General features: G+C 43.3%; 1 pseudogene; it reads right to left on the bottom strand.

Moving 5' to 3' along the window:
• The window catches only part of LOC112075313 (zinc finger and BTB domain-containing protein 46-like), a 54921-nt pseudogene that overhangs the window by 645 nt on the left and 30174 nt on the right, over positions 1-24102 (bottom strand).

Here is a 24102-nt window from a genome sequence, read left to right as displayed (position 1 = left end):
GCCCCCATCTCGAAGTCGACCAGTTCGTCGGCCAGCTCGGAGCGGATACTGATGTCCAGCGCGGCCTTGATGAAGCCGTGGCAGGCCTGGACGATGTCGGTCATCTGTAAGTAACTGGCAGCTGACATCACCTCAATGACGTTTTTACTGGTCAGCGCCAGGTGGGCAGAGTACATGAAGTCCAGGATGGCTTTGAAGCCTGTCGCTGTGACGATGTCCAGGTGAGTGACGGTTGTTTGGTGATGTGTCTCCGCCCCTTTCTTCACCTGAATGATGAATAATAACGGTATTAATGATTTACTCTTTCCTTACTGTACAAAGTGTTCTTCACAAACTCCAAAGTGCTTTAAATTAAATGAGGATAATACATTTTTCAATCAACCAATCATCAATTAAGCCCCTATAGAGCAAGCAAATGGGACAGCAGCACTGAGATGTGATCTGGGATTTAGGCCAACGTCCAGTCCTCCAGCACCAACGGACTCAAACCTCTCCCCAGACCTGTGTATTCCCCTCCACCCACCTGGCAGTAGAGGGTCTTGAAGTAACGTGAAGATCCCAGGAGGACGTTCTTGTGGGCCTTGAAGATCTTCCCCTCCACAATGACACAGGCGTCACACAGAATGCCATGCTGCCGCTGCTCGTTGAGCTCCCGCAGGAGCTGCCGGTAGTGGGACGAAATCTCCATGTCCTCTTTCCTGTTGCTGTTCATTGGGTTAGCTGACCTGTTAGCCTCTCCTGGACAGTCTGAGGGGGAGAGAGGGAAGGAGGGAGAGAAAGTTTAGTGTTAATCTTTCATTGGGTTAGCTGACTGGGAGGGAGAATGGGAAGGAGGGAGGTTATGAGGGAGGTTATGAGCAGTCCACCATCCAGTACAGTTTCCCAGCATGTTACAGTAGCACATTGACAGAGCTTGGAAGTATGAGATGAGCAATGCTGATGGCCAATTTATCATTATTACTAATAATCATAAAGCATAATACATGCCCTGAATTGCCTCGAAATACCCGATTCAAAGCAACACACAAAAAAAACAGCTAGCGAAAATAACGCTCCTAAAACTAGTTCTGTATCTTCCCCTTAAGCAGAGGACCATGATAAATACTGGATATTATAATAATGCTCCTGATGTACAAACAACATCAATAGAAAAACTAGTTTAAAAAAGACCAGAGGCTGTGTGTGTGTGTGTGTGTGTGTGTGTGTGTGTGTGTGTGTGTGTGTGTGTGTGTGTGTGTGTGTGTGTGTGTGTGTGTGTGTGGTGTGTGGTGTTGTGTAGGTGGTTGGTTTTGGGGTTGTGTGTGTGTGTGTGTGTGTGTGTGTGTGTGTGTGTGTGTGTGTGTGTGTGTGTGTGTGTGAGCACGCCAGTCTGGTTTCTCTATGGGGTGAACAGGCTATACTAGTCCACCATGGGGCTTCTTTCTCCCCATCACCCAGTAAACTGACCTCAGTGATTACACACAACTCTTCAACAAAACAGAGATCTAAGCGGGAACCGCTTTACTGTGTATGTGCTGTATATCATTTCATTCAGTTAATGCCCTTTGTTACTAGGAAATACCTCTTTATGGGTATGGAAGACCTTCCTACTAGGGTGGTAATCAATAGGTAAGGATTAGATGAGAAGTCGATAGAGCCCTGTGTTCCCTTTGACATATTCACAGGTTAAAGACAGACGGAACACACACTGGAGAGAGAGAGGAGGAGGGAGGAAGAGAGAGGAGGAGAGAGAAAGAGGGAGGAGAGAGAGGAGAGAGGAAGGGGAGGAGGAGAGAGGATTGAAGAGAACAAAGGGGAGAGGAGTGCATTGCCATGCTGATGCACTTACAGACAGTGCAAACTGGTTAATGGAAGAGTAACACACACACACAACATGCACACGCACACACACGCGTGCGCACACACAAACACAAGAGACAAAGGCTCCCCTCAAAACACAAGACAAACATTTTGCTGGTGGTAAGTTAAGTGGTTTACATTATAGAAGTATAACCAATCGCGCACAACAACATGCTGGAGACTGGGGTGGGGAGTGTGTGTGTGTGGGGGGGGTTACAGAGACATGTTAAATTACGCTTCAAATTGAAAGAAAACAGCTATGTAAACTGCACTCGCAGACACAAATGCCAACACAACACACAGGTCAACACACAGGTCAACACACACACACCACACACACACACACACACAACACACACACACACACACACACACACACACACACACACACACACACACACCACACCACCAACACAACACACACACACACACACACACACACACACACACACCACACACACACACACATTAGTCAGAGCATTAGTGTTTTACGCTCTTGCTCTCGTCTTGGTGAGTGCTGAATTGGCGGACGCTAGTGTTACCATGCGCAGCCCTGATTTGTTTTGGAAAACGAGCGGCTGTCACCACTCATTGGCTGTTAAGGGAGACGACAGCCATGGTTGGCCGAGGTGACAGCAGCATTTGCTCGGGCCGGCACACTTCAGGTCATGTTTGAGAAGCTGTGCTCAACCTGATGGCTTGTAAGATCACATCAATCCTGTGTGTCTTCTATATCCACTCAAACAGACACACCTCTAGTCGACGAACACAGGCCATAGCTGAGTGACAAGCCTGTGTGTTGTGTGTGTGTGTGTGTGGTGTGTGTGTGTGTGTGTTGTGTGTGTGTGTGTGTGTGTGTGTGTGTGTGTGTGTGTGTGTGTGTGTGTGTGTGTGTGTGTGTGTGTGTGTGTGTGTGTGTGTGTGTGTGTGTGTGTGTGTGTGTGTGTGTGTGTGTGCGCGCTAGGGGGATGGGGGTTGGGCTGATTGACGGTGACAAGCAATGAAGCGGTTTCCGTCTAAAAAAGCGTTCTGGATGTCTTCCAACTGACTGTTGCCACAAACACCTGATGTTGCCTCACACAACCTGACTGTTGCCTCACACACACCTGACTGTTGCCTCACACACACCTGACTGTTGCCTCACACACACCTGACTGTCCTCACAAACAACGGACTGTTGCCTCACACACACCTGACTGTTGCCTCACACACACCTGACTGTTGCCTCACAAACAACAGACTGTTGCCTCACACACAGATCTGACTGTTGCCTACAACACACCTGACTGTTCCTCACACACACCTGACTGTTGCCTCACACACACCTGACTGTTGCCTCAACACACATCTGACTGTTGCCTTGTCAGCAGGGTTTTTAGTTTGGTTTGGTTTGTCAAAAAGTCTGTACTTACATTGGCTGAGGAGAAACTTGCTTCAATGAAAAATCACATTGGCTGAGAGAAACTTGGTTCAATGGAAAATCACATTGGCTTGGGAAAACTTGCTTCAATGTAAAATCACATTGTGCTGAGGAGAAACTTGCTTCAATGTAAACTCACATTGGCTGAGGAGAGACTTGCTTCAATGTAAAATGACATTGTACCTCAGTCTGTCTAAAAGCATGTTTTGATGTAGGCTAGTTTCTTCTCCTCTCATTCACTTGTCAAACATCTATGTGGCATTTAACCTCCCTTGGGCTGATGGAGGCGTTGAAACACCTCACCTCTCACCCCCAACACAAACCCCACAGCTTTTAAGGACACAATTATTCCTGTCATCCTTCCTCCTTTTCATCCTCTCCTCCATCTCCTCTCTCCCCCTTTCACCAAGGCTTTAGCATATTATCAAAGCTGCATAAAGGATTGGCCAATCTCTGCACTTTGAAAAATCTAGAGAGCAGAGCAGAGACCTACCGGTACATTTCTGCCATTAAGATGATATTCTGACCCTCACCCTGAATGTGGTTCTTTTCACTCTACTTTAAATGGACATGTGTTTACTGTAATACAATATCACCTTATAACACTGAGAAGACCCATGTAACCTGTGTATTATTGAAATACAGTTCATTCGGTAGGTGTTCAGATCACTTCCCTTTTTTCAAATTTTGTTATGTTATAGCCTTATTCTAAAATGTATTAAATAATCCCCCCCCCCCATCAATCTAACACATACCCCATAATGACAAAGCGAAAGAAAAAATGTTGTATGTTGTGTTGCAAATTAAAAAATAAATAAAAATGAAATTACTTATTTACATAAGTATTCAGACCCTTTGCAATGAGACTCAACATGAGCTCAGGTGCATCCTGTTTCCATTGATCATCCTTGAGATGTTTCTACAACTTGATTGGAGTCCATCTGTAGTAAATTAAATTGATTGAACATGATTTGGAAAGGCACACACCTGTCTATATAAAGTCCCACAGTTGACAGTGGATGTCAGAGCAAAAACCAAGCCATGAGGTCAAGGTAATTGTCCATAGAGCTCTGAGACAGGATTGTGTCGAGGCACAGATCTGGGAAAGGGTACCAAAACATTTCTGCAGCATTGAAGGTCCCCAAGTACACAATGGTCACCATCATTCTTAAATGAATACATTTGGAACCACCAAGACTCTTCCTAGAGCTGGCCACCCACCAAACTGAGCCATCGGGGATGAAGGGCCATGGTCAGGGAGATGACCAAGAACCTGATGGTCACTCTGACAGAGCCCCAGGTTTCCTCTGTGGAGATGGGAGAACCTTCTAAGAGACAACCATCTCTGCAGCAGCTTGGAGTTGCCAAAACTAGTCAGGTTCGATGGAAAGATGAATGGAGCAAAGTAGAGAGATTCTTGATGAAAACCTGCTCCAGAGTGCTCAGGACCTCAGACTGGGGCGAAGGTTCACCTTCCAACAGGAAAAACACCTAAGCACACAGCTAAGAGAACATAGAACTGGTTTCGGGACAAGTCCCTGAATGTCCTTGAGTGGCCCAAACAGAGCCCCGACTTGAACCGATCAACATCTCTGGAGAGACCTGAAACAGCTGTGCAGCAACGCTCCCCATCCAACCTGACAGACTGGAGAGGATCAGGATCTGCACAGATACAGGTGTGCCAAGCTTACCCAAGGAGATTCGAGGCTTTAATCGCCAAAGGTGGCACCCCCCCCCCCCCCCCCAGCTCTGACTTTGCTGATAGCTACTTATTAAGGAAACGTGTACAGTGACTGTGATATGTGGTTGACCGTGATATGTGGTTGACCGTGATATGTGGTTGACCGTGATATGTGGTTGACCGTGATATGTGGTTGACCGTGACATGTGTTGACCGTGAAATGTGGTTGACCGTGATATGTGGTTGACCGTGATTTGTGGTTGACCGTGATATGTGGTTGACCGTGACATGTGTGCGTTGACCGTGAATTGGTTGACCGTGATATGTGGTTGACCGTGATATGTGGTTGACTGTGATATGTGGTTGACCGTGATATGTGGTTGACCGTGATATGTGGTTGACCGTGATATGTGGTTGACCCAACTAGATATCTTAAGATGAATGAACTGTAAGTCACTCTGGATAAGAACGTCTGCTAAATGACTCAAATGTCAAATGTAGTTAAATAAAGATCAAGACCATGGACTTTGCAATGATGGTACATACAGTTTTCATCATGTTTATAAAGTAGACACACATTCTGTTGGCTGGTAAGTTAAGGGCTTTAGATTATAGGGAGTATAACCCAATCACACACAACAACATGCTGGAGACTGGGGTGGGGGAGTGTGTGGGTATGGGGGGGGGGGTTACAGCGACATGTTAATTTACGCTTCAAATTGAWAGAAAACAACGTGTGGCTGGAGGATAAAACAACATCTTGCAGAGAGACGTAGGGAGATCGAGATAGAGATAGAGGGAACACTAATGAGATTTAGCGCTTCAGTAGACCTAGAAAACAGAGAGAGACCGAGAGAGAGTTTGGCAGAGAGAGAGAGACGGTACATTGAATGAACTACAGGAGAAAATACAAACCCTTCAACCCAAAAAGGCCTGTGGTGTTGATGGTATCCTCAATGAAATTCTGAAATATACAGACCACAAATTCCAATTGGCTATACTTAAACTCTTTAACATCATCCTCAGCTCTGGCATTTTCCCCAATATTTGGAACCACGGACTGATCACACCAATCCAAATGTCAAATTGGCTTTTTAACCAATTACATCACAACAGACCACATATTTACCATGCACACCCTAATTAACAAACAAACCAACCAGAACAAAGGCAAAGTCTTCTCATGCTTGAGGGTCTGCTATACAAATTTATGGAAAGCGGTGTTGGGGGAAAAACAAACGACATTATGAAATCCATGTACAGAAACAACAAGTGTGCGGTTAGTGCTTAGTCCCCTTCTGTACTCCCTGTTTGGCCACGCTTCTACCCCCAAGCCATAAGACTGCTGAACAATTAATCAAATGGCCACACGGACAATTTACATTGACCCCCCCGTTTGTTTTCACACTGCTGTTACTCACTGATTATTATCTATGCATAGTCACATTACCCCTACCTACATAAACAAATGACCTCAACTAACCTGTACCCCCGCACATTGACTCGGTACCGGTACCCCCCTGTATATAGCGTCATTATTGTTATTTTATTGTGTTACGTTTTATAATTTTTTAACTTAAATTTATTTGGGAAATATTTTCTTAACTCTTTCTTGAATTGCTTTGTTGGTTAAGGGTTTGTAAGTAAGCATTTCACGGTAAGGTCTACAGTTTGATTTGATTTGAAATTGGCAAAAAAAAAAAAAACATTTCACAGCTTGAGCCCCACTGTAACGGTGTTCCTCCTCCTCTTCATACGAAGAGGAGGAGTAGTGATTCGACCAAGGCGCAGCGGGTTGTGAATACATAATGATTTATTTACAAGACGAACTAAACACACGAAGAACACTTGATATATTACAAAACAACAAAACGATGTAGACAGACCTGGACGACGAACTTACATGAAACACGAAGAAAACACGAACAGGAAAATGACTACACAAAATGACGAACGCACGAAACAGTCCCGTATGGGGGACAGGTAACTTCCACAAAGCTGTGAACGAGCTGAGAGACAAGGCAAGAAGGGCATTCTATGCTATCAAAAGGAACATAAAATTTGACATAAAAATAGTCAGTTACAGAACCCATTGCCCTTTATGGTTGTGAGGTCTGGGCTCAGCTCAAGAACCAAMAATTCACAAAATGGGACAAACATCAAATTGAGACTCTATATGCAGAATTCTGCAAAAATGTCTTCTGTGTACAAGGTAAAACACCAAATAATGCATGCAGAACAGAATTAGTCCTATACCTACTAATTATCCAAACCCTGAAAAGAGACATTCAGTTCTACAACCACCTACAACCACCAACCAAGTGATTCCCAAACTATCCATAACAAAGCCATCACCTACAGAGAGATTAACCTGGAGAAAAGTCCCCAAAGCAAGTTGGTCCTAAGCAACACAATTAGACCCAAACAAATCATGAGAAAACAAAAAGATAATTACTTGACACATTGGAAAGAATTAACAAAAAAACTGAGCAAACTAGAATGCTATTTGGCCCTAAACAGAGAGTACACAGTGGCAGAATACCTGACCACAGTGACTGACACAAAATTAAGGAAATATTTGACGATGTACAGATTCAGTGAGCATAGCCTTGCTATTGAGAAAGGCCACCTGGCTCTCAAGAGAAGTGCACACTGCCCACAAAATGAGGTGGAAATGGTGCTGCACTTCCTAACCTCCTGCCAAATGTATGACCATATTAGAGACACATATTTCCCTCAGATTACACAGACCCACAAAGAATTTGAAGACAAATCCAATATTGATAAACTCCCATATCTATTGGGTGAAATACCACAGTGTGCAATCACAGCATCAAGATATGTGACCTGTTGCCACAAGAAAAGGGCAACCAGTGAAGAACAAACACCATTGTAAATACAACCCATATATATGTTTATTTTTTTCCCCTTTTGTACTTTAACTATTTGCACATTGTTACAACACTGTATATAGACATAATATGACATTTAAAATGTCTCTTTTCCTTTGAAACTTTTGTGAGTGTAGTGTTCACTGTTTAATTGTTTATTTCACTTTTGTTTATTATCAATTTCACTTGCTTTGACAATGTAAACATATGTTTCCCATGCCAATAAATCCATTGGAAGTGAATTGAGAGAGAGAAAGAGAGAGGGGAGAGGAGAGAGGGAGCGAGAGGGAGGGAAAAAATTACTTTAATGGAGTGAGCTGTCTTTCGACCTCTGAACTCTGTGGATCATTTGCCTAATTGGCTGCTTTTAAGTAGTGGTAATTAACGTGAACCATTAGGAGAATATTGAGAATAGTACAGTCCATTGCAAAGGACTACTGCGCTAAAAACAATCATCCAACCAAGGGGAATGAGCAAAAGAGAAAGGTATTCAGCCTCTCTTGGAATACACCAAGAATGAATTGGATGTATGTGCTGTGAAAGTTGGGTAGGAAAGTTCTGCTTTGTTTTATATAGCATTACAGCCTTATCAGGGTGCAATACACTTCAGTGTACATAGTCCTTGACTTCTCCTGAGAATTAAACAGAGCTGAACCGGGTCGTCTTAGAGAACTAAAGAAAATGTTTCTCAATCAATCTGAAATAACACAAGATGAATAACATTAAAAATAATCTGCTATATGTAGAGAGAGAGGGGCCGAGGGTGCAGACGACGAGAACAACAGCAGAGGACAGAGAGAGCGGGGGGCGCGACGCAGAGAGAAAGTGGAGAGAGAGAGAGAGCAGACGAGAGGGAGGAGAAACAGATAGACAGCAAAGAGAGACGAGAGAGAGGCAGAGAGGAAGAGAAGAGACAGAGAGAAGAGAAGAGAGAGAGAGAGAGAGATGAGAGACGCCGAGAGATGAGGAGAGAGAAAGACGAGAGAGAACGAAGAGATGAGAAGAGAGAGAGAAAGTAAAAGAGAACAGAGTAGAGAGAGAGAGGGGAGAGGACGGAAGAACAGAGAGACAGAAGAACAGACAGGAGAGCGAGAAAGAAGAGAAGAGAGAGAGAGAGAGAGGAGAGAGATAAGAAAGACAATGGGAACTAACGAATAGAAGAACTACCCACTGGGCCACACACTGGTGAATACACATGGTTTCCACGCCATTCTTCAATGAAATTATGTTGAACCAACGTGGGATAGACGTTGAATTGACGTCTGTGCTCAGTGGGGATGAATATCGCTAACTCACACACTTCATTCATACAGCTCCAGCAAAACAAAACAAATGAGTGTGACTCATTTAAAGTAGTGATAGACAGACAAGGCCGCAGAACCTGGCATTCTTCAACACTGAAGCGCCTGGCTGCTTCTTTCACAGGGACATCGAATAGAAAACTAAAGTGAACTCCTTTCTTGTCTTCAGAGAAAAAAGAGAGAAATGTTCAGGAGAGACAGACTAATGGGTTTTGTGTGTGTGGTTGTGTATGTGTGACGGGGGTCTTTTAATCATTTTGTGTCCCCTACACCATGTAGTGACAGTGTGTGTTTTTGTGTGTGTGTGTGTGTGTGTGTGTGTGTGTTTTTTGTGTGTGTGTAAAAGAGAGGGAGAGAAATAGAGAGTTAAACAGAGAGAGAGGAGAGAGAGACAAAGCACTCAGGGGCTCTCAGTAAAGCATACCAGCAGAGCTTTAAGTCTCTGTCACCCTTACAGAGCCCAAACCAGAAGTGACTACCATCCTCAAGCCACACACACATTACCGCTTCCCTGCACACACACCCACACCAACTACCAATCACAACACACACATACATTACTGTACACACATCCCAACTACCCTGATCCCGTCACACCCCAGGTACTTTAGGTCCAAACCTGACAACTAAGGACAAGAGACAGAGAGACGGGTGATGGAGAGAGGGAATGGAGCTCCTTCCTTTCTCTTCTCTTTTTTTTGTTGTCGCTCTAAGCAAGGACAACATCTTGACCTGAGAGGAAGTAGATATGAGAGGAGAGGAAAGGAAAGGCAGAGAGATGGAGAGAAAGAGGGCGAGAGAGAGAGGGAGGAGTTAGAGATAGAGACATCGAGAGACGTAGAGAAAGAGAAATGAAGAGACATGAAGGGACAGAGCGAGAAAGAGGTAGAAAGAGAGAGAGAGGGAGACAGAGAAAGAGGGAGACAGAGAGAGGTAGAAAGAGAGAGAGGGAGACAGAGAAAGGGGGAGACAGAGAGAGGTAGGAAAAGAGAGAGAGGGAGACAGAGAAAGAGGGAGACAGAGAGAGGTAGAAAGAGAGAGAGAGACAAAGAAAGAGGGAGACAGAGAGAGAGGTAGAAAGAGAGAGAGGGAAAAAGAGAGCGAGGGAGGGAAACAGAGAGAGCCTCTAAAACGTGCCTCTGCCAGTTTGACTCAGAGGCAGACAATATTTTTTAAACAGCTTTCCTTCCAGTCAACTGGGCATCAAGACCATTATCCTGGGGTTAATCCCCAATCCTACAAAAAGCCATATCCGAGTAATCCCCAATCCTAACAGAGCTGCTCTGCTCCCGAATGGCAAGCCCGATCAAACTAAACAGCACAGGCTTAAAATAACCCCCCCCCCCCCCCCCCCCACACACACACACACAGTAGAAACATACACACATGCCACACACATGGGAACGAGCAGAAGCAGGTTGCGACAGAGAAACAACAAAAGAAAACCATTAATCCAATATAGATGCAGTGTTATCTTCTGTGTTGGCATCAGGACTGTCCGCAGCACTTTTACACATGCTGTATACTCATCCCACTTATCTATTGTCTCGTCTCCTGTCTCTGTCTGTCTGGTCTCGTCTGTCTGCGTCTGTCTGTCTGTCGTCTGTCTTCTGTCTTTGTCGTCTTCTCTGTCTGTCGGTCTGTTCGTCTTCTGTCTTCGTCTGTCGTCTGTCTGTCTGTCTGTCAGTCTGTCTATATGTCAGAATTACAACTAGCCTATCATAGGCATATGGAGCTACTACTAGACCCTACACAGGGATAGATTCAGCCGCGACCGGTTTTTTATTGACAGAAGTCTAGGCCCGGAAAAAGATAAAGGAAACTATGCAGAACTGTGTTTGAGTTCAAATTGATGTTATTCCTTTTCATTTTATATCTTTATTTTGTAGTCTATCCTGTCCCCAGTAAGAAGAAACTGATTGCAGGACAGGGCAAGCTCACCAGCTTCTTCAGATTGTGAACTACTCATTGTCGTGATGACGTAGAAGGCAGTACTAGTAATGTCGCTTTATTTAATCAATGGTCTGTGTCTTTGAAGSTGAATGTTCCGGAATCAATTGCACTTGTTTTCCCGCAGTGGAGCTTGGCCTGATTTCAGAAGCTTTATTGTACTTTTATTTTTACTGTATAGGGGACAGGGACAAATCCTTCAATATTATAGTAAAAATTACAGACAGGGACAGGGACAGGCGGACAGACGGACAGACGGACGGACAGACGGACGTCCGTCCGTCCGTCCGTCTGTCCGCCTGTCCCTGTCCCCTGTACCAGTCCCTGTCCCCGTCCTTACCTCTTACCCCATCCCCGTCCATATGTTTGATCCAAAGTTCTGGCTCTGGTCCTGGTATCCCAGGACCAGAGAGGACAGTCTTACCATGGAGTGACGAAAGTGGACGAAAGCGGATCCAGCAGGCTTATCCAAGGCGTCTTAAAGTCTCCTCTCCACCTCTCCTCCAATCCCTCTCCATCTCTCTTCTAAAGCCCGGGCCACTCCCCAACTCCAAGGTGAAAGTGTTCACCACTTGGATCAGCTGGGATAAGCCGAAGGAGAGGGAAGAAAGGTGTGAGGAGGATAGGTGAAGGTGTGTGTGTTTGTGTAGAGGCGTCCATGTGTGTCTGTGTGTATGTGCGTGTCCGTGTGCATTTGTCTGTGCAAGAGTGTGCACGCATGACATGCATCATATGTACCTGTACCTGTATGTGTAGTTGTTGAGGTATAGAGCCATGGTGGTACTGAATGTGTAGTTGTTGAGGTATAGATCCTGGTGGTCCTGATGTGTAGTTCTTGAGGTATAGATCCATGGGGTACTGAATGTGTAGTTGTTTGAGGTATAGATCCATGGTGGTCTATGTGTAGTTGTTTGAGGTATAGATCCATGGTGGTACTGAATGTTGTTTGTTGAGGTATAGATCCATGGTGGTACTGAATGTGTAGTTGTTGAGGTATAGATCCATGGTGGTACTGAATGTGTATTGTTGAGGTATAGATCCATGGTGGTATAGAATGTGTAGTTGTTGAGGTATAGATCTGTGGTACTGAATGTGTGTTGTTGAGGTATAGATCCATGGTGGTATGAATGTGTAGTTGTTGAGATAAGATGTCATGGTGGTACTGAATGTGTAGTTGTTGAGGTATAGATCCATGGTGGTACTGAATGTGTAGTTGTTTGAGGTATAGATCCATGGTGGTACTGAATGTGTAGTTGTTGAGGTATAGATCCATGGTGGTACTGAAGTGGTAGTCGTCTGCTAAATTGACTAATATGAAATGTAAATGTAGTTGTTGAGGTATAGATCCATGGTGGTACTGAATGAGGTCAGATTAGGAATTTAGCCAGGACCAGGGTTAACCTCCTACTCTTATGATAAGTGATATGGGATCTTTTAGTGACCCCAGAGGTCATTGAAGCTTTGATGATTAGTTGACAAGTTGAATCAGGTGTGCTTCCCGGGGCTACAATAACAATGTGTGCTGTTGGAGATACTGAGGACTGGAGTTGGGAAACACTGCTATAGAGAACATAGTGTGTACTGCATGTGAACATTGTATCACAGGCGAGGATGTTTGCCCAGGTAGAGCTTACCTTACTCACTCAACTACTTACTTGCCCAGTACCTGCCTGCCCTGGACACCACAGGGATATCATTATAGCTAGTCCAATATACTCAGTGTGACAGCTAGTCAGAATACCCAGGGTGAACTCACTTTGGTAGTAGCTAAGCTCTATATTTTGACCAGAGACATGCTCAGGGGCACGTTGGCTCAGGGCGCTACAGTGCACTTTGTTTGTTATAAGCGTCCGTACGTTGTTAGCTAAGGCTAAGTGAGCTTAGTCATAGCTGATGGATAAACGACTGTATGTTTACAGACATAATGAATAATGTACCAATACAGACTCATACAGACTCGTCTTACAATGTCAGGGACAAAACTCTTTCAGACCATATTTTGTCTGTCAGAGTTCACAAGGCTGACACTGCTATGTGTTGTTAATACTACTATATATCTGTACTGGATATGGTGTTATATACATATATATCTGTACTGGAATGTGTGTAATCTAAATATATATATCTGTACTGGAATATGGTGTTAATACTACATATATATCTGTACTGGATATGGTGTTAATACACTATATATCTGTACTGGAATGTGGTGTTAATACTACATATATATCTGTACTGGAATATGTGTTAATACTACATATATATCTGTACTGGAATGTGTTATATTACATATATATCTGTACTGGAATGTGGTGTTAATACTACAATATATATCGTACTGGAATTTGTTATACAATTATGACTTGATTGGTGTTATCTACATTATTTGTACTGGAATTTGTGTTAATACTCATATATATCTGTACTGGAATATGGTGTTAATACTACTATATATCTGTATGGAATATGGTGTTAATACTACATATATATCTGTACTGGAATGTGGTGTAATACTACATATATCTGTACTGGAATAGTGTTAATACTATATATATCTGTACTGGATATTGTTAATACTACACTTATATCTGTACTGGAATATGGTGTTAATACTACTATATATTCTGTACTGGAATATGGTTTTAACTAACCTATATTTGTCTGAATGTGGTTATTAATACATATATATCTGTACTGGATTTGTTATACTAATATTATCTGTACTGGATATGTGTTAATACTACATATATATCTGTATGGAATATGGTGTTAATACTACATATATATCTGTACTGGAATAGGTGTTAAACTACATATATATCTGTACTGGATGTGTTAATACTACATATAATCTGTACTGGAATAGTGTTAATACTACATATATATCTGTACTGGAATGGTTTTAATACTACATATATATCTGTACTGGATATATGTGTTAATACTCATATATATGCTACTGGAATATGGTGTATACTACATATATATCTGTACTGGAATATGGTGTTCAATATATCATTATATTATCTGTACTAGGAATATGGTGTTAATAACATTATATATCTGTACTGGAATATGGTGTAATACACTAATATTATCTGTACTGGATATGGTGTTAATACTACATATATATCTGTACTGGAATTGTTAATACTACATATATATCTGTACTGGAATATGGTGTTAATACTACATATATATCTGTACTGGATATGTGTTAATACTCATATATATCTGTATGGAATATGGTGTTAATACTACATATATATCTGTACTGGATATTGGTGTTAATACTACATATATATCTGTACTGAATATGTGGTTAATACTACATATATATCTGTACTGGAATATGGTTTAATCACATCATATATCTGTACTGGAATATGGTGTTATATACTACATTAATCTGTACTGGACTGATAGGTTACTAACAATATATTATCTGTCCTTGGAACTATGTGTTAATTCATATTCTGTACTGGAATATGAATTTGCGTTTGCAAGAAAGGTTTTTCACTGTACTTGTGCATGTGACATTAACACTTGAAACATGAAACCTATGAATGAAATATTCCCTCCTGTTAATGACTGCATGGTTTGTTTGATCACAGTGTGTGACTCTCTGGTATATAGCATGGTTCCTACTGGATATCTCTATGAATCTAACCCCCTATAAATTCTCTGTGGGGGTGGCAGGTAGCCTAGCGGTTAAAAGCGTTGGGCCAGTAACCAAAGGCTGCTGGTTTGAATCCCCAAACTGACTAGGTGAAAAATCTGTTGATGTGCCATTGAGCAATGCACTTAACCCTAACTGCTCCTGTTTGGCACTTTGGATAAGAGAGTCTGCTAAATGACGTAAATGTCAAATTTGTGTCAGTGCCCTTTATTCAATAAGGGTATCTCTCCCTCTACCTTCCTCTCTTTCTCTCATCCCGCTCTCATTCTCCCTCTCTCTGCAGTGTTTCTGGTCTATTTAGTCTCTCCCAGGCCCCTCGGCAAGGCTTGGTTCCCCTGGTATCTCCCTCACTGATGACCCGGGGCTTAGCCTAAATTCTCAGACTATTAAAAGCTGTGAAATGCAAATAATGAAACATCTCATTACCTCTGTCGGAGAATCAGATGGAGGAATGAGGTGAGGGAGAGGAGGGAGGGAGGGGAGGGAGAATGGATCAAGGGATGGAGGGAGTGAGTGAGGTTTAAGAACAGGGAAGGAGGGATGGACAGAGGAAGGCAAAGAGGCAGGCAGGGGAGTGAAGGGTGAGAAGGTGAGGGTCAGGGAATAGATAACTAAACAGAGAGTCAATTGTTTGAGGAGAGTTGGTGTTGGGTAGAATAAGCCTGGATTGGCCGCTTGAACAAACAGGGCACTTGAGGAGCTCGGTGTGATGACTTGTCACTCAGACGTCAAAAGATTTGTCTCAGGAATTACCTCATCAATTCTATGTGGGTTTAGAGTGCTATGGTCATGTAAAAATTGACTCAAAAGTATGTGATCGACTCTGTAGTTGTGGCATATTAACCTGCATTTCAGTACAGTTGAATAAGATACCAAATGTACATATAAAGACCCACTTTCTAGAAATACAAAAAATACCAAAATACTGTACATGCAGTTCTTAAAATGTCTTCAGGATTGGTGAGTCCCCTGCTGGATGGTTGAGCTAACGTAGGCTAATGCGATTAGCATGAGGTTGTAAGTAACAAGAACATTTCCCAGGACATAGACATATCCGATATTGGCAGAAAGCTTAAATTKTTGTTCATCTAACTGCACTGTCAAATTTACAGTAGCTTTTACTGTGAAAGAATACCATGCTATTGTTTGAGGAGAGTGCACAGTTTTGAACATGAAAAGTTATTAATAAACAAATTAGGCACATTTGGGCAGTCTTGATACAAATTTTGAACAGAATTGTAATGGTTCATTGGATCAGACTAAAACTTTGCACATACACTGCTGCCATCTAGTGGCCAATTATCTAAATTGCACCTGGGCTGGAATAATACATTATGGCCTTTCTATTGCATTTCAAAGATGATGGTACAAATTATTATTTTTTTTAAATGTTTTTTCTTTGTATTATCTTTTACCAGTTCTAATGTGTTATATTCTCCTACATTCCTTTCACATTTCCACAAACTTCAAAGTGTTTTCTTTCAAATGGTACCAAGAAAATGCATATCCTTGCTTCAGGGCCTGAGCTACAGGCAGTTCGATTTGGGTATGTCATGTTAGGTGAAAATGGAAAAAAAGGGGCCGAAATCTCCCATTTCAAATCCTGTCTGAACCCGATTCTCCTTGGGCTTTCTGGTAAAAAATAAGTGTCTGGCCAACTATAAGGAACTGAACTCCACCACATACAGCACTTATTTCACTGGTCCCACACTATGGGGACCCATTGGCTGACAGGAAATGAGGCAACGGGCCTTGGTTTAAACCATGAAGGAAACTCCCGTCCTTCCCTGTTCTCGTCACAATATCTAGTCATCCTCCTTCTACATCTTTCCCTCCTACGTCTCCTCCTCTACCTCTCCTTCCCCTTTCCTCATCGTCCTCCTGTGTTTCTCAGAACAGAGAAGAGCCAGTCCCGGTTTGAACAGCATCAAATGGCACCGTGGTGATACTGATGACTACCTGGGGACTAAGGAACGACCACCACTAAAATGTAACACCTTCCTTGAGCTCTCGCCGTGTGTGTTTTTGTGTGTKTGTGTGTCCGTATCTCCGAGTATGTGTCTGTGATAGAGATTTAACACCTTCCTGTAACTCACACCGTGAGAGGTGTCACAACAAAACAGCTAACTGCTCAACACACGGGGGTACGAGACGCTAAATGGCAGTACAGTACACCACCGTACAGTACACCAACGTAACATACACCACCGTAACCTACACCACCGTACACTACACTACAGCATCGTACAGTACACCACCGCAACCTACACCACCATAACCTACACCACAGTAACCTACACCACCGTAACCTACACCACCGTACACTACACCACTGTACAGTACACCACCGTAATCTACAACACTGTAGAGTACACCACCGTACAGTACACCACCGTAACCTACACCACCGTAACCTACACCACTTTAACCTACACCACCGTACAGTAACCACCAAACACTACACCACCGTAAAAACCTACACCACCGTAAGCCTACACCACCGTAACCTACACCACCGTAACCTACACCACCGTAACCTACACCACTGTAACTACACCACGGACAGTACAAACCACCGTAACCTACACCACTATTACAACCTACACCACCGTACAGTACACCACCGTAAACCTACACCCACTAACCTACACCCCGTACAGTACACCACCGTAACCTACACCACTGTAACCTACACCACCGTACAGTACACCACCATTTAACCTACACCACCGTAACCTACACCACCGTAACCTACACCACCGTAACCTACACCCACTATAAACCTACACCACCGTACAGTACACACCATAACCTACACCACCATAACCTACCACCACCGTAACCTACACCACTGTAACCTACCACCACCTGTAACCTACACCACCGTACTACACCACCTTAACCTACACCACCGTAACCTACACCACTGTAACCTACACCACCGTAACCTTACACCACAGTACACTACACTACCGTACAGTACACCACTGTAACCTACACCACCGTACAGTACACCACCATAACCTACACCACCGTAAACCTACACCACCGTACAGTACACCACCATAACCTACACCACTAACCTACACCACCGTACAGTACACCACCGTAACCTACACCACCGTACAGTACACCACCGTAACCTACACCACTGTAACCTACACCACCGTTACAGTACACTACCATAACCACACCACGTACAGTACACCACGTAACCTACACCACCGTACAGTACACCACTGTAACCTACACCACCTACAGTACACCACCGTAACCTACACCACCGTAACCTACACCACCGTAACCTACACCACTATAACCTACACCACAGTAACCTACACCACCATAACCTACACACACCGTAACCTACACCACCGTACAGTACACCACCGTAACCTACACCACCGTAACCTACCCCACCGTAACCTACCCCACCGTAACCTACACCACGTAACCTACACCCACGTAACTACACCACCGTACATTACACACCGTACCTACCCCACAGTAACCTACACCACCATAACCTACACCACCGTAACTACACCACCGTATAGTACACCACCGTACAGTAACACCACCGTAACCTACACCACCGTAACCTACACCACGTACATACACCACCGTACATACACCACAGTACACTACACTCACACCGTACAGTACACCACAGTACACTACACTACACCACCGTACACTACACCACCGTACACTACACCACTGTACACTACACCACTGTACACTACACCACAGTAAACCTACACCACCGTACACTACACCACCGTACAGTACACCACAGTACACTACACCACTGTACAGTACACCACCGTACACTACACCACCGTACACTACACCACCGTACACTACACCACCGTACACTACACCACTGTACAGTACACCACCTACAGTACACCACAGTACACTACACCACCGCACAGTACACCACAGTACACTACACCACCGTACACAGATCAGAGTCAGCCCATTCCCTAGCTGTGAAAACAAGCACCATCATACAGTGCAGTGGCATTACCACGGGAATGAATATGCCAGTGCATATTAATCAACAAATACATCTTATCATAGGAGTCATAGACACACAACAGTTACAGCTGTGCGTAGAGAACGATGTCCAGTCCTGCTTTTATCAGCTAACAAATATAGCTCAGAGTCTAGTATTATTTCAGTCACTGATCTGGTTAAAGTTGTACATTATTTTACTTCCTCTTGCCTAGATTACTGAACTCTTTGTATACATATCTCAGTCAGCACTCCCTCCATCGTCTACTGTTAGTTAAAAACGCTGCAGCTCGTCTTTTAATTAACAGCACCAAAAAATTTAAATAAATAAATAAACTATACAAACATGTTATTATTAAAGTAAATATGGCGCCGGAGGGTAGGGCTCCCTTCTTATTGCTCTTAACCAACCAAGCTATTTTGATAGTTTTTTCGCATTGTTCGTAATTTGCTGTGTACATAATGTTGCTGCTACCGTCTCTTATGACCAAAAAGACCTTCTGGACATCAGAACTGCCATTAATCACCTCAAACTGGATGAGGAGTTCTTCTTCAATGAGTCGGACGCGAGGGATATACTACGGACACCCAACCAGGCCCAGATCCCGTGATTCGCTGAAAAGGAAACGTAGGTTTCGCGGAAAAGATCAGGATGCTTGTGAGGATCAGGCGACGAGTGGCTAATCTGCCCTTGCCTTCCGTTCTGCTAGCTAACGTTCAATCGCTGGAAAATAAATGGGACGAACTGAAAGCATGTATATCCTACCAACGGGACATAACAAATTGTATTATCTTATGTTTCACCGAGTCGTGGCTAAATGACGACATTAAGAACATACAGCTTGCAGGTTATACACTCTATCGGTAGGACAGAACAGCAGCCTCTGGTAAGACACGTGGCGGGGGCCTATGCATATTTGTAAATGGCTGGTGCACGATATCTAAGGAAGTCTCATGATAAGCTGCAGAACACACTACCTACCTAGAGAGTTTTCATCTGAATTWTTCGTAGCTGTCTACATACCACCACAGACCAAGGCTGGCACTAAYACCGCASTCAATYAGCTGTATTCCACCATCAGCAAACAGGAAYACGCTCATCCAGAGGCAGCGCTCCTAGTGGCCGGGGACTTTAATGCAGGGAAACGTAAATCAGTTTGTGTGTGGGAGGTTGGTTGGCGTGACTGTCGCTCGGTCCCACAGCAAACAGAGGCATCTTTTTCAAATCCACACTAGGCTGGGGCTTACAATAAGCTCACGCAACGAGAGGGAGGAAAACCTATGACTATATGTGTACTCACGAGTTCAACAGACACACCCTCCTTCCCCCTCCGCAAATACGAATACTGACTACCCTCCCACCCTGCCCTCTCAACTAATCCAATTTACAAACACGCGCACACACACAAGCAAAAAAAAGCACATTTTTACCGCACAGACAAACGTACAAAAAAAGCTTACTTATAAAGAACCTTATATAAAACAACAACTTGATACAAAACTTCATAAATGGTCAAAAATAACAGCAGATGACTGTTGTCTATTTCAGATAAATGAGGGTAGTGGATCATTAAAGAAACAAAGATATTGTTTATTAAGATCTTTTAAGTGTCTGTGACAGAGTCCAAAGATAGTGTATAATGAAGATCACTGGTTGTGACAGAGTCCAAAGACAGTGTATAATGAAGATCACTGGTTGTGACTGTCACACCTTGATCTGTTTCATCTGMCTTGTTCTTGTCTCCACCCCTCACCAGGTATCTCCCATCTGTCCGCATTATCTAATGTGTATTTATACCCTCGTTTTCTGTTTGTCTGTTGCCAGTTCGTTTTGTCCCGTCAAGTTCTACTAGCGTGTTCCTGTGTTTCCTSCGCTCTAGTTTTTCTTTTCTTKGTTTTCCCAGTTCTGACCTTTCTGGCTGTCCTGACCCTGATCCTMCCGCCATCCTGTAKCTGCCTGACACTGATTTGGATTAGAACTCTTTGCCTGCCTTGACTTACCTTTTGCCTGCCTCTCGAACTATAATAAACTCTGAGACTCATACTATCTGCCTCCTGTGTCTACATCTGGGTCTTAGAGTCCTGATAGTGACAGAGTCCAAAGATAGTATATAATGAAGATCACCGGTTGTGACAGAGTCCAAAGATAGTATATAATGAAGATCACCGGTTGTGACAGAGTCCAAAGACAGTATTTAATGAAGATCACCGGTTGTGACAGAGTCCTGGTTCATTAACCATATCAAACAGCAGACACAACACTGATCTGAGTTGCCACGAGTTTCTGCACCTCTGTCCTTCAAGAGGTAGAAAAAAGATAAAAAAGATAAAGGGAGAATGATCCAGAAGAGAGGAGAAGCTAAATATGGTCTCACACACTCTGGAGTCAATGGAGAGACAGAAAGAGGGAGAAAGAGAGAGAAAGAGGGGGAGAGAGAATGGAGAGAGATGGAAAGAAGGAGCGAGAAGAGGAGAGGGAGTATATGTGAAAGACAGAGCAAGAGCGAAAGAGAGAGTGAAAGAGCGAGAGGTTAGTTGCTCTGAGAGACTTTACACCAGTGTTACCACAGTGATCGATTGGCAGCTTCAATTGGTTTCTGCTTCTGAAGGCTCTCATGAGTTGACTGCTACACTCCAGACGAGTTTCTCTATGGAACTCTATGGCTTGGAGAATAGAATACGTACTAAAATTCAGGCATTTAATGACGGTGTATCATGTGTTACATAATGGTAAATGTGTCCTAATACTTTTTAAATAATTTCATCATCAAATGAATCCAAATCTATTCAACTAAACACTAAGCTTATATCTTCACTGTTTGCTATTGTAACCTWAAAAAGAGAATAGTGCAATAAAGTCATAGAGGCCTTTTTTGAATACATTTTTAAGTTGAATAATATTAGAATATATTTGTGGTTTTGTTTCCGAGGGCACAGAGGGTAGCGTGGCCTTGCGCCAGCATGTCAAACARGATTGATGAACTTAGAGTGTCTACCAGACAACTGCCTCACCTGTCTCTACTCTCCTCTCCTGTCATCCCTCCTTTTCCTCTCCTCTCTCTCTCTGTCTTTCCTCTCAATGTGTGTTTACTGAACGCGGTTTGACGTCTGATTGTCACCCTCTGACTAAAGTGAACGGGGGCCGTGGCTAACGACGTTTGGAACTGGTCTTGTTGTTCTTTCCGTACGGAGCGATGGAAAGAACACTTAGGTTCAGGACAGAGAGAGAGGGAGAGAGAGAGAACGAGAGAGAGGGAACGAGAGAGAGGGAACGAGAGAGAGGGAGAGAGAGAGAACGAGAGAGAGAGACGAACGAGAGAGAAGAGAGAGAGAGAAGAGACGAGAGAGAGAGAGATGAGAGAGGGAGAGTGAGAGAGAGAACGAGAAGGAAGGAGAACGAGAGAGAGAGAGGAGAGGAGAGAGAAGAGAAGAGAGAGAGAGAGAGAGAGAGAGAGAGAGAGAGAGAGAGAGAGAGAGAGAAGAGAGAAGAGAGAGAGAGAGAGAGAGAGAGAGAGAGGAGAGAGACGAGAGAGAGAACGAAGAGAGAAGAGTGGAGAGAGGAGGTGAGAGAGAGAACGAAGAGAGAGAGAGGAGAGAGAGAGAGAAGAGAGAACGATGAGAGAGAGAGTGAGAGAGGAGAGTGAGAGAGAAGAGAGAGAGAGAAGAACGAGAGAGAAAGTGAGAGAGAGTGAGAAGAAGGAAGAGATAGAGAACGAAGAGAGAGAGGAGAGAGCGAGAGAGAAGAACGAGAGAGAGAGAGAGAGAGGAAGAAGAGACGAGAGAGAGTGAAGGGGAGAGAGAGAGAGAGATAAAAGAAGAGTTGCGTCTGAAACCGCACCTAAGACAAAAGGCCTAGTGTGCAGCTCCTGTGATCACGATCATTGCCCGTCGCTAAGGACCACGCCCACCTCGGAAATCCTAATTTAAAAAAGTCACACATTCCCACATTGTGAAGCAGTGGCAGCGGACCAGTGTCTGTCCACACACCACAACCAAGCCGCCAGCCAGCCAGCCCACACCCACACGATGACACACCGGTCACCACCACGCACCACAGCGGCAGAGGAGGAGAGGAGAGAGAGCAGAGAGAGAAGCGAAGAAGGGGTGAGAGAACAATAAAAAAACAGAGCAACATAAATGTGTAAAATGGCCTGTTTCCAAAGTGTGTTACATGTAAGTCAGAAATCTTTAATGATAATGAAGTAGAAGCTCAGTATTGAGAATGTCAGAATAAAAACAGAGCTTGAACCAGTCTATGATTAGTCTTGACCAGTCCTTGATAGTCTTGACCAGTCTTGATTAGTCTGACCAGTCTTGATTAAGTCTTGACCAGGCTTGATAGTGCTCTGAGCTCAGTCTTGATAGTCATCTCTGTAAAGTCAGGACTCTTCACTGCTAATAGCCCCCAACACTTTGTCTATTGTCCTCATATCCACGCTCCAGTTCAGCCAGCAGCAATCTACTCCAAACATTTTATTTAGTAGGCACTATCCTAGTATTCATACATTTTAAAAACGTCTTAAGAATGATAGACGATAAACACATCTAGCGCATCATCTATTCCATCTCATACCATCTATACAATCATCTATTCCTACTATACATATCATCTCTGTTCATCTATACAACATCAGCTATCCATACTATACAATCATCTATTCCATCTATACAATCATCTATTCCATCTATACAATCATCTATTCCATCTATACAATCATCTATTCCATCTATACAATCATCAATTAAAGGTCTGATATCAAATCAAACTTCAATTTAGACTTTATTAGAAGTGCATTTCAAATAGAAACACTCTTGAAACAACAACCAACAAAAACCAGCATGACGATAAAAGAGATCAAGTGTTATCAAAGAACATAAAACACAAAGGCCTCATTGATTAAAGGCCAAGCTACAAAGTCTGCTTGACAAATGGGATTTTAACCCCTCACACAGTTTCACAGTACAATGCAAAGTTCCATATCAAAAAAGGATAATAAAACATATCAAATGTATGATACACTTGAAATAAACACAAACAATGATAAAATCATTAAACGTTTATAAATGCTACAATCTAAAAATAAACAATAGCTTTGATCTCAAATTCTCAATGCAAGGCCCCTTGATTTCGCATAGTTTCGCCTCCAAGTACCCTAATGCCTAAAAAACAGACCTGCTTGAAACTGGTACTACCACAGTTACTGTCTCTGTAGTCCTGGCAAACTGCAATTTATACCGTCAATATGCACAGTGCTTTGTAATTTTCTGAACTGGAATAAACTGTGCTTCMGATACAGATTACAATGCCTTGCCCCAAACCT

This window comes from Salvelinus sp. IW2-2015, unplaced genomic scaffold (genome assembly GCF_002910315.2).
Source record: "Salvelinus sp. IW2-2015 unplaced genomic scaffold, ASM291031v2 Un_scaffold3080, whole genome shotgun sequence".
NCBI lineage: Eukaryota > Metazoa > Chordata > Actinopteri > Salmoniformes > Salmonidae > Salvelinus > Salvelinus sp. IW2-2015.
The sequence above is the reverse complement of the archived record's forward strand: the minus strand, read 5'-3'. Positions and strand labels throughout refer to the sequence as shown.